This window comes from Callospermophilus lateralis, chromosome 13 (assembly GCF_048772815.1).
Source record: "Callospermophilus lateralis isolate mCalLat2 chromosome 13, mCalLat2.hap1, whole genome shotgun sequence".
Taxonomy (NCBI): Eukaryota; Metazoa; Chordata; class Mammalia; order Rodentia; family Sciuridae; genus Callospermophilus; species Callospermophilus lateralis.
This window is the reverse complement of record NC_135317.1, coordinates 54,968,864-54,983,703: the sequence shown is the minus strand read 5'-3', so window position 1 is coordinate 54,983,703 and position 14,840 is coordinate 54,968,864. Positions and strand designations below refer to the sequence as shown.

The 14,840-nt window shown below is 44.5% G+C and overlaps 1 pseudogene; it reads right to left on the bottom strand.

Annotated features, from left to right (window-relative positions):
- The window catches only part of LOC143412069 (TBC1 domain family member 1 pseudogene), an 89,951-nt pseudogene extending 77,756 nt beyond the window's left edge, over positions 1-12,195 (bottom strand).
- Positions 12,196-14,840: the final 2,645 nt, after the last annotated feature.

The window sequence follows — 14,840 nt, the reverse complement described above, 5'->3', positions numbered from 1 at the left end:
ACATTTTATATAAATGAAATCAGACAACACTCAGTTCTCTGAGACTGGCTTCTTTTAACTTAGCACAATGGTGTCAGTGTTCATCCACTGTGTAGCATGTGTTAGTACTTTGTACCTCTTTACAGCCAAATAATATTCCCTTCTGTGGATATACCATATTTAAAGCCTGGATAATTTAAAAGAATTCTAGGGCCAGGGGGCATAGTTCAGTGGAGTGGTGCAGTATTGGCTAAACATGCGTGAGGCCGTGGGTTTGATCCTTAGCACTGCCCATAATAAATAAATAAATAAGAGAATTCCAGGAAATTCTAACATGTCACCATGGCTAAGAACCATTAGATAATCATTAAGGATGGATTCACAAGGGTGGACATTATGAAGCCAACAAGAGCCTCTGTCTAGCAAAGTCATTCCTTGACAATATTATATACATGTCCTGATTTATGGCATGTCTAGTTTGCAGCTCTGGATTGTGGAGACATTGGTTGTTGCACTCAGAGGAGCTGGTGGGGTGCAAGACCGTGATGATGCATGACAGAAGGAGGTCAGAGAGAGCAGAGGCCCCAGCTGGCCACAGCCCTAGGCTGAAGAGATACCTGATTGGTCTCCTTGGTGAAAGGTCTCTTAGGTCAGTAAGTCTTGGGAACTTTTTTGGTTTTTGTTTTTGATTTTGGCCAGAGCACAGAAAAGGTGAAGAAGCTGTCTTCGAGCCCTGAATGTGATTCCATGGAGCTCAAAGCAGCCTTTGTTATACAGAAGACAGATTTGGTTGTGAGGCATTGGCAAGGGTTGGCAGGCTGAGTGCACTTGCTGCTGGGCCGAGGTCCCCTCCTACTGCCTCTGCTTGGCCCTTTGGCCTGTTGTCCATTCAGCAGAAGACCCCAACCAGGTCCTTGCCAATTAGACAGGCTGGTGCCAACTCACTGAAATTGCTATCTGCTAGGTAAGAAAAGATGGTCACACCTGTTCCCATCCTGTTCAGAATCTTTATTGCACCCCAGGGTGGTTCAGCAGCTGTTCAGACCATTACCGGGGAGCAGGCTAATACTCTGTCCCTGTTTTGTTTTGTTTTTCCAAACTTGTGAAAAAACGGAGTGATTTTAAACATTATCACAAAGCAAAATAAAGACAGAAGAAGACACAGAACTTAGAAATGCCGTCACATAGAGATCTCTCATCATAGTGGGGTGAGAAGAAGGGAGCCTGCTGTCACTACGGACGCTACCCATACCTGTCCCTTCAGCAGCCTCCTGCCAATCTCGGTAAAACATAAATAAGATATGCTTCTCTCTCCATCAGCCTAACATTCTTTAATGGCTTTCCTACACTTGGCACGGGATCCAGAAACCTGCAGGATCTGGCCTGGCCTTCCATGGCCTCCCATCTCTTTCTCCCTCTGTTCTTACCCAGGCTGCTCAGAGCACACTGATTGCCCCTCACTTAATAAAGCCCATCTGGTTTTTTCTTACTTCAGAGTCTTTGCCATTGGTTTTCTGTTTCCCCAAACGATGTGTTCATAACCTTCTGCCTCGGGTTAACATCTTTTCCCCAGAAACACGTTCTCTTTCCCCTTTGCCCACTGTCTCAAGGGGGCCCCATCTTACCTTTTCTCATGGCACCCCGTGATGGCCTCATTTGGCATACCACTATTTATAGCCCTGCTTACTATGTTGGTTTAACATCCATCCCTCCCCTAGACTGGAATTCTCTATGTTGGATTTATTGCTGCTTTACTCCTCTGTACAGAGCCTGGCTGTGATCATGGACTTGAAAACGCTCTTTGGAGGCTGGTGATGTGGCTCAGGGGGTAGAGGACTTGCCTCATACGTGTGAGGCCCTGGGTTCAATCTCCAGCATCACACAAACCCACACAAATGCTTGATGGAGAATGTGCTTGAGTGTATGGCCCTGTCAGGGGCAATGACCACCTGGATGAGTGATGGGAAGATTATAAGGAAAGGGGAAGAGCGAGGCCCAGAGATGTGTTAGTCATATAGGAACATATGGAAGTGCAGGCAAAATCAAGTGGGTGTTTAGGCCCAGGAAGACAGGGTTCAACACTAAACAAGTCATATGAGAAAAGACTCAAGATACAGGCGAGGGCCTTATATCCATGGTACCTCTGCTAGACAGGGATAGGAGAAGGTGATGGTTGGAGGAGTTGAAGGCAGCTTCTTCAGAGCTGTGGAACACAGTTTTCTAATATAGGAAGCTCAACCAGAGGTTAGAGGGAGCCTTGTGAGTGGATTGCCATTTGAGTTATGGGAGACACTGTTAGTCAGCTTTTCATCACTGTGACCAAAATACCTGGCAAGAATGACTTGGAGGAGGAAAAGTTTATTTGAGCTCATGGTTTCAGAAGTTTCAGTCCATGGTTGACCAGATGGTCAATCATTGTTCTGGGCCCACAGTGAGGCAGTGTAGTACCATGGCTGAAGAGCATGGCAGAGGGAAGCAGCTCAGGACAAAGCAGCCAGGAAGCAGAGAGACAGAGAAGGGGGGAAGAAGCACCCTTCCAGGGCACACCCCCAGGGACCCACCTTCTCTAGTCATGCCCCGCCAGCCTATAGTTACCACCTAGTCCATTTAAACTAGGATGTACTGATGAGATTATGAAAAACTGATGTGACTCCATTTTTGAAAATAAATAAATAACAGCAGCTTCTACCTCAAGGCCTGTCCTAAGGAAGGGGGCATGACCCTTGTCCTTGGAAAAACCCACAGAGCACTCCTAGGCACATACCCACCCTGCTGAGTTGTTTGTCTGTAAATAACAGGAGAGATCTGTGGCACCAGGTGTCCCTGACTCAATTAGGCTAGATGAGGACCCATAGCAACCCCCTAGCAACCTCCAATCAGCATGAGACAGGGAAAATACCTGGGATGCCAGATGACCCCCCCAGTAATTTATGGTGGTTGATAACATGTTGGGAAACCTTGTAGTTTAGCACATACACCCCTCTTGGCTTAAACCAATCAGTTCAAAGGAATCCCCCTCTTGTACTAACCAATCACCCCTACCCAACTTGTTCCCACCAGTGAATGTGCTAATCAATGTTAAGAGTTGCTGTTTGACTTTCCCGCGGTATGGAATGATTTGCTATATGATGTTGTGACGCATAGAGTATCCCCCCAAAACCTATAAAATCTCACTGAACAAACGACGGGGACTCACTCCTCAGACCGCTGCATCGGAACGGTTGTGAGTCCAGGTTTGAGCTTGTAATAAAGACTCTTGTGTGATTGCATTGGATTCGGCTCCTGGAGGTCTACTGGGGTCCCATGAATCTGGCATTACACTAATAGCTCTCATAATACAATCATTTCATCTCTGAATATCCCTAAAGTAACACAGGAGCTTTTAGAGGGCACCTCATATCCAAACTGTAACAGAGAACTCCCCGCTTATATTGAATGTTAAAATGTGAACTTGGTGTTCCAGGGAGCTCTCTTCTAGATAGATAGAGATTTTGGTGTACCCAGGATGGTCAGAGGCTGTGGGAGTCCAGGAGCCACAGACAACAGGGAGGGACTGGAGAGCTAAGGGGAGATCTGATATTGTCATTACAACTTTATTTTCATGGGAGTTGAATATTTTCATTATATTACTCTTTTGGTGGGGGAGGTGGGGTTTCTGCTCTTAAAGTCTTCTCAGAGGCCATCAGTATGAGCAGACCCATGGTCTGACTTCTCCATATCTGAACACTGGAGGTTGCATGATATGTTGGAAGACATGGTAGGACAGAAAAATGGTCTTCCCTGGCGGTGGATAGAGACTTGTTGGAAGCAGGGGCAGACGGATGCAATGCTGTAGGCTTTGAAGATGGAAAAAACGGAACCAGGAGCCAACAAATATGGGTGGCCTCTAAAAGCTGAAAAAGGCAAAGAAATGGATCCTTCCTTATCCCAAAGTATGAAGTCTATATGGGGTATGTATAATCGGTCCATAGCTCCTCCCAGTCAAAATGTCATTTACCAGTGAAGGACAATTTTGCCATAAGCAATATTGCCTGAGTTAAAATTTACCACACTTAGTCTGGTTTCCAGGATGTGGTGAGCAGAATAATGAATGGCCTCCTAAAGATGCCTGTGTCCTAATCCCCAGAACCTATGAACATGTTACCTCACATCACAAAGAAGAATTAAGGTGGCAGATGTGATTAAGGTGTTAACCTTGAAATAGGGAGTTTATCCCGGATGATCTGGGTAGATTCAATATAGTCACAAGGTCCTTGACAGAGGAAGAGGGGATGTCAATGTCAGAGTGATGCCACCGGAGAAAAAAGTGGTCCTAGCTGGCTTTGAAGAAGAAGAAGGTCCCCAAGCCAAGGAAACACAGATGGCCTATAGGTAGCTGGGATAGGCCAGAAAACAGACTCTTTCTGAGCCTTCAGAAATTAACATCTCTGCTTGAATTTAGCCCAGTGAGACCTGTGAAGAACTTCCAATCTATGGAACAGTAAGAAAACTTTATGTTGTTTCAAGTTGCAAAACTTGTGATAATTTGTTCCAGGAGTATTAGAAATGAATACAAAGGCTCACTGGATTTAACTCAGACAGGGAAATACAGATAAACAAAAACACCTGAGGAGGGATTCTTTTCCTTTCTTCTGACTTTTTTTTTTTTTTTTTTCTTTTGAGAAAAGGCAGAGTGGGTCTCTGACTGTCCCACAGAGAGGCTTGAGAGGCTGAGTGTTCAAGGCCCACAAGCAAGGGCTGTTGGTTCCTGTCCTTCTGCCTTTTGGTAGGATGAGCCAGTAAAGCAGCCCCATCAGTGGAAGATGGCTTGGATCAACTGGGACCTTCTGCATATTCATGTGTCCAACGTTTATCAAGTGCCTGCTGAATACTAGCAGTGTGCTGGGGTACTAAGATGAACAGCAGTCCTTGGGACTTGTCATTTAACTACACTTAAGGTTTCTGCAGGGTGCATGGGAGAGGAGTCTCCAAGGTACCTGGGAGAGTCAGGCAGAGACCCCTGAGGAGCTGGGCTGGGTGGATTCCTGAAGATTAAGAGAATTTAGCCTGAGGACTGAGATTGCAGAGCAGAGCTGTTGAAGGGGGCTGGAAGTTTGTGTCACAAGGACAGAGTCAGCTGGGGACTCACCCCACCCCTTCTCCCATCAGGGGATGCTGTGCCCCAGCTCAACTTTCCAGGGGAGTGAGGCTTCCTCAGTCTCCTCATTCCCCACCTCCTGCAGGGGGTCTGTAGTTTTCCCCAGACAACCTTTGTAAACAGCATGCACCCAGCTGATCTGGGCAGTCCTCCACTGATGGGCTGCTTTCTCAGACTTCCCCTAGAAAAGGCAGAAGAGTAGGGGCTGACTGCCCTCCCCTGTGGGCTCTCTAGTACCCAGGCCTCCTTTCAGGCTCCTCCTCTTTTCCTCCTCCCCCTTCTTCTTCTTCTCCCTCTTTCTTTTCAGTATTGGGAATCAAACCTAGGGCCTTGCAAATTCTAGGCAAGTGCTCTATTGCTGAGCTACACCCCTAGCCCTAGGCCTACTTCTTCCCGTATCCTGGGACAACTGGGGTATTTCCCCTGAGTCCTGAAGACCCAGAAGAGACCACCCTTGCACACCAGGACCAAGGAGAGGAAAAGTACAAATGAGAGGGTGATCCAAGCTTGGGAGATATGGGAGTTGAGCTTGGTAGATGAGCCCACTGGGAGGCAGCAGTTAATTCCAGATGATTTTTGTCCACTGTGCTATGGGCTTTCCATATTTATCCTGTAGGCCTTTACTTATCCAGTCTGCAAATATTTATTGAGGACTGTATTAGTTTCCCGGGGCTGCCTTAACAAATCATCACACACTTGTGGTTTACAACAGGAATTTATTCTCTAACTTTCTGGAGGCAAGAGTTTGAAATTGAGGTGTCGGCAGGGTGGTGTTGTTCCTTCTGAAGACTGGGAGAAGAATCCCTCCCTGTGTCTCAGCTTCTGGTGGCGTCAGACATTCCTTGGCAAGTGGCAGCATAGCTCCAACCTCTGCCTTCACATAACCTTCTCTGTTTGTCTTTGCGTGTCCTTTTTCTGTCTCTTATAAAGGCCCACACTAATCTGGTATGATTTCATCTGGATTCTTACCATAATTACATCTGCAACAATTTATATCCTATTTCCAAGTAAGGTCACAATCTAAGTTCTGGGTGAAAATGAATTTTGGAGGGTAAAAGGGAGACTGTTCAACCCACTCTGGGGATTTCAGTGTTTCTGACGCACTGCTGGTACTAGAGGGAGAAGGTTCCTTCAACAAGGAACTCAATGAGCCAGGAGGCTACCTGTGGTTGTCCTAAGTGCTAAAAAGGCCACAAGCTGGGGCATCTGTCACAATCAGTGTTCTAGAGAGGAGGCTGTAGAGAGCGTGGTGGGAAAAGACTACTCTGCAGAATGGACAGCTGAGCTGAGACCCAAAGCTTAAGGAGGACCAGCCATGGAAAGATTGGAGGGAGAGCCCGCCATGATGGGAGGAGCAGGAGCTAAAGGAGTTGGCAATTTCCATGAAGAGGAACTTGGACAGAGCCAGAGGAAGGGAGTGACGTGAAAGAGCTTGCTTAGAGTGGTCAGTAAGTACTTTCCAGTAGTGAACTGGAGGGCAGGCTGGAGAGGGTTACTGCCCAGCAAGCAGGAAGGAAAGGTCAAACAGAACATGACTGCAGCCTTCCTGGAGAAACCATGCTGAGGCGTGATGGCTGGCAGGCATCCCAGGGATGGGGCCAGGTGAGGCTGTGAGAGACTCACAGGTGGTAGAAGCAACAGGATCTGGCTGGCGATTAGACTCAGGGGTGAGGGAGGTTGCTGTGGTTTGGATATGTTTGAATGAATCCTTCAAAAGTTCATGTGTTGGAGGCTTGGTCTCCACAATGGAGTATTGAGAACCCTTTAGAGGAGGGGTCTAGTGGAACATCCTTAGGTCATTGGGGCTTCATAAGCAATGAGACCCACACGGTTCTTGGGCTTTATGTTTCAAGATGTGATCTCTTCTTCCCACAAACATCCCTGACATTAAGTCCATTTCAGAGACCAAACCAATAGGGCTGCTTGATCTTGAACTTGAACCTCTAGAAGAGTGAACTAACCAAACATTTTTTCTTGATAAAGGTAGCCTGCCTCAGTAACAGCAACAACAATAAAGACCAGAGGTGAAAGAACCTAAGGGGCCTTAGGAATCGGGTTTTGATGGGTGAGTGAAAAGCCAGTGCCATTTACTGCAAGGGAAACACAGGGAAGAAGACTCCCAGTCATTTGGGGCACCTTAGAAACTGCTGGACTTCTACATGGAACTAAATGGGCCACCTTCTTTGCAACTTCTGCAGGAGCTACCTGCCTACACCATTGGCTCCTGCTTACAGGGTGCAGACATGTTAAGCCATGCACGGTGATTGCTTCCCTGTGTGGATGGGCCATTTTCCCACCCACTGCCCTGGCCTGATGTATGGAGCTAAGGGAGAGCTGCTCAGGTGCTATGGGTAGTCCTCACTTGCCAACAGTCCCTGAGACATGTGATCATTTATTTGGGGGATGTTTAGAATTATGAACAAAGAAGTTCTCTTCAGGGAAGGAGGATGGAGGACCTGTGTGGCCATGTTTTTTGTTTTTTTTGTTTTTTTTTTTTTTTCAGGCCAAATCTCATTAATTCCTCCAAACTGCCTGTTAGTCAACTTTCCATTACTATAACAAAATACCTGAGGTAAATAACTTACCAAGAGAAGAGTTTTGTTTTGGTTCATAGTTTTAGAGGTTCTAGTCCTCTAATGATGGGGCAGAAATATGGCTTTTAGGTCTCTGGGTGTCATATGGCAATGGTAGGGAGTGTGTGGTATAGCAAACTGCTCATTTCATGGTCAAGAAACAAAAAAGAAAGAAAAAGGGATTGGAGCCCCACAATAAACACCCTTTGAGGACACATCTCCAATGACCTCAACACTTCTCACTAGGACCCACTTCTTAAAGGTTCCACAACCTCTCAAAGTGCCACCCTGGGAATCAAGCCTTTAACATGGGCCTCCGGGGTACTTTTAACATCCACACGATAGCACTGCCCTTTCAAAATGTTCACTAGTGTGAGCCACATTTTGAGAGCCAAGGAAACACATAAAGAGGTTAAGTATTTTGCTCATAGTTACACAAACAGCAAGTAGCAGATTCAGGACCCAAGCTCATGTATTCTGATCTGAGTAACTATTCTTTTTCCACAACCCTGTTACCAAAGAAGGGCATTGGGGAAAATAGGTGCAAAAAAAAATCCAGGGTGGGGGCACATGGGTGGTTCAGACAGGAGTCAGAGTAAACATCAACATGGACCTGTTTTCATTAGGTAAATTGGATGCAAAAATCTGTCTCAGAGTCCTCACTCCTCCATGGTGATTGGTCTGAAGAGGATTGAATATAAACATGCTCATTCTAGAGTGTTCATATAAACTTTTTCTGAAGATCTTCATGTACATCTCCTCCACATTAGTGGAGCAAACATTAGTTTGCTTCCAGACATAGAACCAAATTAACCATAATGATTAACTCATAGCATACTATTATCCTTATACCTACATCGTGTGTGTGCACGCATGCATGTGCATGTGTGCATGCATGCTGGGGACTGAACCCAGGGCCTTGTGCATGCTAGGCAAGCACTCTATTGCTAAGCACATTCCCACCCCTATTGAAAAATAATGATCATTTTCTCTCTTGGTCCTCCAGTTCCAACACCATTGTCCTCCTCCCCTTCCTTGCCCTCATCTTACCCAGATTTACATATTTAATACAACTTTCTCCAATCTACCTTACACCACACAGATATATATGTATATTTCTTTCATAATATGCAGTATTTTTTTATAATTGTTTAAAAATTCTTGTAAATGTTACTCTGCTATTCTGTTTCTTACCTTTTGGTCTTAACATTATGATTTTGAGATTTATGTGTGTTTTATGTAATCTAGATAATCTCTTCTGTTTATTTACAAAGCATTTTGCTGACTACATATAACTTATTTTGCTTGTCCATGTTCTTCGTAAGGGCCTCTAAATTGCTCTCAGATCAGATCTATGATGCATGCATCTCTGCATAAGCCTCTTTGAATGTCTCCTTGTGAACTTGTATGATAAGTTCTTCAGGATATATGCCTGTATTTCTATGAGTCTTAAGTCTTTCTTTCCTTAAGAGCAATTTATAAGTACATAATAAAAGTGCATGTCTCATAGAGTTGATGTGAGGGTGAGCTAAGGGTATGACTCATAGTGAGTGCTCAATAAAAATAAGTTGTGTTAATAATAGCTATTATTATCATCATCACTGTGAATATAAAGTGATTAGCACAGTGTTGGACATATGTCATTCAATTAGACTCTATGAGAAAAGGAATTTTTGTGTCTTTCTTGCTCATACTGTATCCCTAGCATCTAGAAAACTGTTTGTCCCATAGTAGGTATTCAAGAAGAATTTATTGAATTAGTACATGAGAGCTATAAGCTGTTTCAAAGGTAGTGATGATGCCTATACAGCAAGTAGCTCAGTGGAGACTATATAATAAGAGTTCAATAATGTTAGCTAATAAATGCTAACTTTTTATCATTAACTCATGTCACAGAGATCCCTCCATCTCTGTCTCTTGCTGATGCTTAACTTGCAGAAAGAAGTTAGGGTACTGGTACTCAAAGTTGTTGGTACTTTGGAACTGTTGATTGGTCAATCTTCCAGTTTACCCTACCTCTTGCCTCTCAACACAAAATACTAGTTAATTTGAAAGGGAAAAGAAGCAATTACACAATGGAGAAGCCAGGAAGACACCATCTTAAAAAGTAATCAAGATGAATATTATTAATAATGTTGTAACTCAAAATTGTGAGCCATCCAGCTAGAGGCAATGAAAATACAGTGTCACTTCTGTGATAGTCTTACCAATGACAAGTGATCTGAATCTGCTTATAAGGACAAGTTGGACAACCCCAAATTGAAGGACATTCTTCAAAATAACTTTCAAATGTGTCAAGGTCATGGAAGTCCGGGGAAGACTGAGGAACTGCTCCAGTCTGAAAGAGACCAAAAACACCTGACCAATAATTGCAACTTTTGATTCTGAACTGGACCTTTTTGCTATAAAGGATGTTATTAGGACAGTTGGTAAAAGTTGGATCGTCTGAGGGTTAGTTAGTAGAGATGTAACAACATTACTTTCCTAATTTTGATGTTTGCATTGAGGTTACATAAGACAATATACTCATTTACAGAAAATAGACACTAGAATGGGTGAGGAAGATGATGTGATAGCTTGAGAAATTACTCTCAATTGGCTTATGAAAAAAGCTTTTTGAATTGCATTTCCAAATTTTCTGCAAACTTATGACTGTTTGAAAATGTAAAATATTTTTTCCAAAACTTCTTATGTTTGGGTCTCAATTATATGTTAGTCAGATTGACCTGCTATAACAAAAATGCTTTAGACTGGGTGACTTAACCAACAGAAATTTGTTCTCAAGGTTCTAGAGACTGGAAACACAACATCAGGTGCCAATATGGCTGACTTCTGGTGAAGGCTTTCTGGTTTACAGACATTTGCCTTCTTAGGAAAGAATACATGGTAGAAAGCAAAGAGAGCAAACAAGCTCTCAGGTTTTTCTTTTTATAAGGACAGTAATGTCATCATGTGGACTCCACCCTCATGACCTAATTACCTCGCAGAGGCCCCACCTCTAGGATAATACTATCCTACTAAAGGTTATGGTTTCCAAATCTATAAATTTGGTGGTGGTGGGGTGGTAAAAAATGCTGCCCCTAAGGGCCTGGTCTTTTGATTTAAGAAATCTTCCCAGTTGTCTATTATGCAGCTAAGTTTGAAAAACACTGAGTTAGATCATTTTTGCAAGATAATCAATTAATGTTTTATAACCACTTGTTTCCCATCACCTGGAAACTCTGTACTGGGCAGTGTCTTCAGAGGGTAGCTGGCCATCACAGTCCCTCTCTTTACCTCGGAGAAAGACCAGTCTCATAAGATGAGTGCGTTTGAGCTTCCCTGTGTGGGGCATCTTTGTGCCAAGTGATGGCTAGAGGCTTCTCATACTGCCTCCTCATACTCCTTAATGCCAGCTACAGGTGAGCCCCTAAATCACAAAGAAGATATTAGACAATCGGTAGCAAACTTACCTGTCAGGTAGGACTGGGTCTCAAGTCCTACCTTTGCTGATTACTAGCTGTGGGATCTGAGCTATTTGCTTCATGCTTAAGCTTCAAATTCATCCTGTGCACTTCCTCATAGGATTATTGTGAGGATTAAATGAGGTCATTAGTGCATGAAAATCACCTAGCATAGTGCCCAGAATGGATAAGCGCTCAATTTATGCTGCCTGTAATATTATGTGATTTTCTGAAAATATTGATATTATCAATGTTTTTTGATGGTGTGTGTGTGTGTGTGTGTGTGTGTGTGTGTGTGTTCTGGGAGAAGGGGAATGTGCCGACAGCTCCATCATTCAGAGAGCTAAGACCCCAAGTGATTGGGAATAACCTTGCCATCTGTCCTTCCCTCCCTGCTGGTCAGCCTGGCAAACTCTCAAGAGGTGAGTGTAAAGGCCTGTGGCTAAAAACCCCTTCTGCTATAATCTCTTGGTGACCCTCAGCAGAAGAGAAAATTCCTGCTCTCTGTAAGTTTAAGTGTCTAGAAGAAGGGAGAGAAATTAGGAGGGGAAAGAGGGTAGCAGTAGTAGAGAGAACCCCTAAGGACAGGTCCAATCTGCCTTTTCATCTGCAGGTTTTGAAGGGTAGAGAGTCCACTTTTGACATTGTGTCTTTGGGTTGGATATTGCTAGTAGAGAGCCGCAGAGAACAGTTGTTTGAAGGGGAAAGGAGGTTAATTGTTTTAACTTGAGCAGAGTAAACTTGGAAAGTGAGAAATCCTCCCTATTCCAATAGGTCTCTGGTCCAAAACCACACCTGGCCTCGCATCCTTCTAATGATAATCCCCACAGAGTTCCAGGTGTTCAGCCCAGTGACTGATTACAAGCCCTGCCGAGTTCAGAGGGACAAGATGGAGGCTATATATAAACCCGACAAAGTTTCAAAAGGTAAAAAGACGCATGACCGATTATGAAAGCTTACATTGCTCCAGGAGAGGGCTGAAGGTTTTATTTCTGCCCTGGCGGATACCTGGCCTTTGTTCCTTCTTGGAAGGCAGGGAGGTCCTGTGGCCACAGTTCCCCATGTGTGAAATGGGGTGAGATTATCAACCCAGTGGGAATTTGTCTGTGTGAGGCACCTTTAGAAGGCCCCAGGGTCCAACAGCTCGATGCAGTCTGCAGAGCTGCTGCCAGTATTCCCAATGGCAAAGGCACCAGGGCCAGCTGACACTTCAGGTGGTGTCTGAGAGGCCGGTGGGGGGAAAGCTGGTGGTGGGCAACACCTGTGAGTGGTTGGGTCTGAGGGCCTGCCAGCAAGGCCTGCAACAGGGCGGCAGCTGTGGGGAGAGGTCAGCAGGCAGCCCCCGCGTCAGGCAAAGACAGTGCCTCTTGGAAGGTGCTGGCTGGCATCCGGCTCTGCTCCCAGGCTCTGCTGTAGTCATTGAACCACACATATCGACAGAAGGAGGCTAGCGCTGGATAATGCCAGAAGGAAGTAAAGTCAGAAAAGTCATGCAAGGTGAATGCAGACTTACTCCACAAAGTGTCCCCTCCAGAATGAGGCGACAACCGGGTAAGGCTGATGGTTTGGGGTAAACTTTGTACATGGAAGAGGGGTGAGAGATCACCTTCCCTTTTTTTTTTTTTTTTTTTTTAATGGAGGTGGGATCTCAGGCTTAGAAAGTGTTGGTGGTTTGCCCAACATCTCACAGCTAAATAGCAACAGAGTGACTAGTGGTTCCTTCCTCAAGTGCTCTTTTCAGTATAATTGAGCCTCCCTAAATGGCTAAGCATATGTCAAACTTTTGGAAATCACTTTCTCTCAAAGAAAATTGGCTTAAAGAGGCAATGTGGCATGGGGATAGAACAAAGGAATGGAACTTTGGTCCTCTGGGTCTTTGCCCATATTCTGCTCCTCTACCAGTAGCATATTCTTAGAAATGGCATTTAGTGAGACAATTAAAAGCTTGGTTTCCTCTTTCCCAGTCCCTTGCAGGTGGGAGAAGCTAGGGACAGATAACTGGCCCTGAGTTTGAAGGTGTGTGTCTGTCCTGGAACCCAGTCAGTCAGGTGTGGTGAGGGCTGTAATTCATACAGTACGGAGGGGTGACTTTCAGTGCCACTCTTGGGGCATACTTCACAAGCAAAACAGTGCTACCTTTAGGGGCTGTAATCATTCTTCCTCCAACCTTGAGTCCCCCATCGGCAGCCTCTGCAGTACTGGGGACATTGTCAGAATCTGTGGAGACCAGCCTAGTGGCAGCAGTGCCTGAGTCCATCTCCTAACACCAGAGGACCCTCCTGAACAGGAAGGGTTCCCAAACCATATTGGGGAGCCACAGCTTTGCATTTAGTCTGAGTCCTCTGTCTCAACTGTACCTCTGAATGTCTGGATGACCTTCAGCTCAGTTTTCTAAAACCGCAAGATGTGTAATAAGTCACAGAGTCATTAGGGTTGGTGTAATAATTAAATGAGGTAACATTGTAAAAATAACTAGAACAGCCCTGGAGTCTCAAAGTTGCTTAAGCAATGTCAATTTCCTTTCATTTCCCCCTAGGATTAAATATTATTAAAATTGTTATGCATGCCCAATTATCTTCCATTTTGGCAAATAAGCATTAAACACATGCATGCCCATGTGTGTGCGTGCACACACACACATACATGCACATACACATTGTTTTTTACATATATTCTACAAAGACTCACAGTTATATGAGTATTCAAAGGCATATTGGAAAGCCCCTTGTCCTGAGCTCTCTACACAGGGGAGGCACTTGTGGCCTGGAGAACTAAAGTGGCTTGCCAGTGTCATGCAGACCTAAGTGACATAACTTGTACTCAATTCTAAATCAAGTCATGGGTCCAAAATTAGTTATGGGTTACTTTGGAAGTATGATCCTGTTCTTTGGTGGTTCATATCCAGATTAGCCATATCTTTGTAACTTCGAAGTCTGGAGTGGGGTACTGGGTTGAATGCATTACCTGACTGACTCAGAATATCTGATATAATTACCTCCTTGAATATTTTGGAATCATATATGTTAAGTCTAACCCCTCCAACTTTGAACCCAGCATCGGAGAGATTTGAAAACCATTTCATTACAATCTGCTGTGTACCATGATCAAGGTTTCCTCAGTTTTGTGGGGCCTGCACAGGGAAGGGTCAGGGGTCAAGGTCACCTAGACTACTTGTCCTTATTTATTTCAGGTAATTCATATAAGACATGGGAAGGGGCCACTGCCTCACTCTATGACCTCTCTCTCTCTCTCTCTGTCTGTCTTTCTCCAGGACCACTCTCACCTCCAACTTTCACCTCCTTGAATTGGTAAGAAAACAAGGGTGAGGCATAGTGGTGCAGGCCTTTAATCCCAAAGGCTCCGGAAGATGAGGCAGGAAGATCAAAAGTTCAAAACCAGCCTTAGCAACTTAGTGAGGCCCTAAGGAACTTAGTGAGAACCTGTCTCAAAATTAAAAAAAAAAGGGCTGGGGTGGGGATGTGGCTCAGTAGTTAAGCACCCCTGGATTCAATCCTTGGTACAAAAGAAACAAGCAAAAAACCCAAACAAACAACAACAAGAACAAAAATCTGAGGGACACACAAAAGCAAAATAGAAAGAACTTACTGAACAATTCCAAGCCCACTTCAGAAGTGAACTGAAACACAGTTTTTCACCTTTGCCTGTTTTCCTTTCTTTTCTTTTTCTTTTTTCCCCAGATAAGACTGA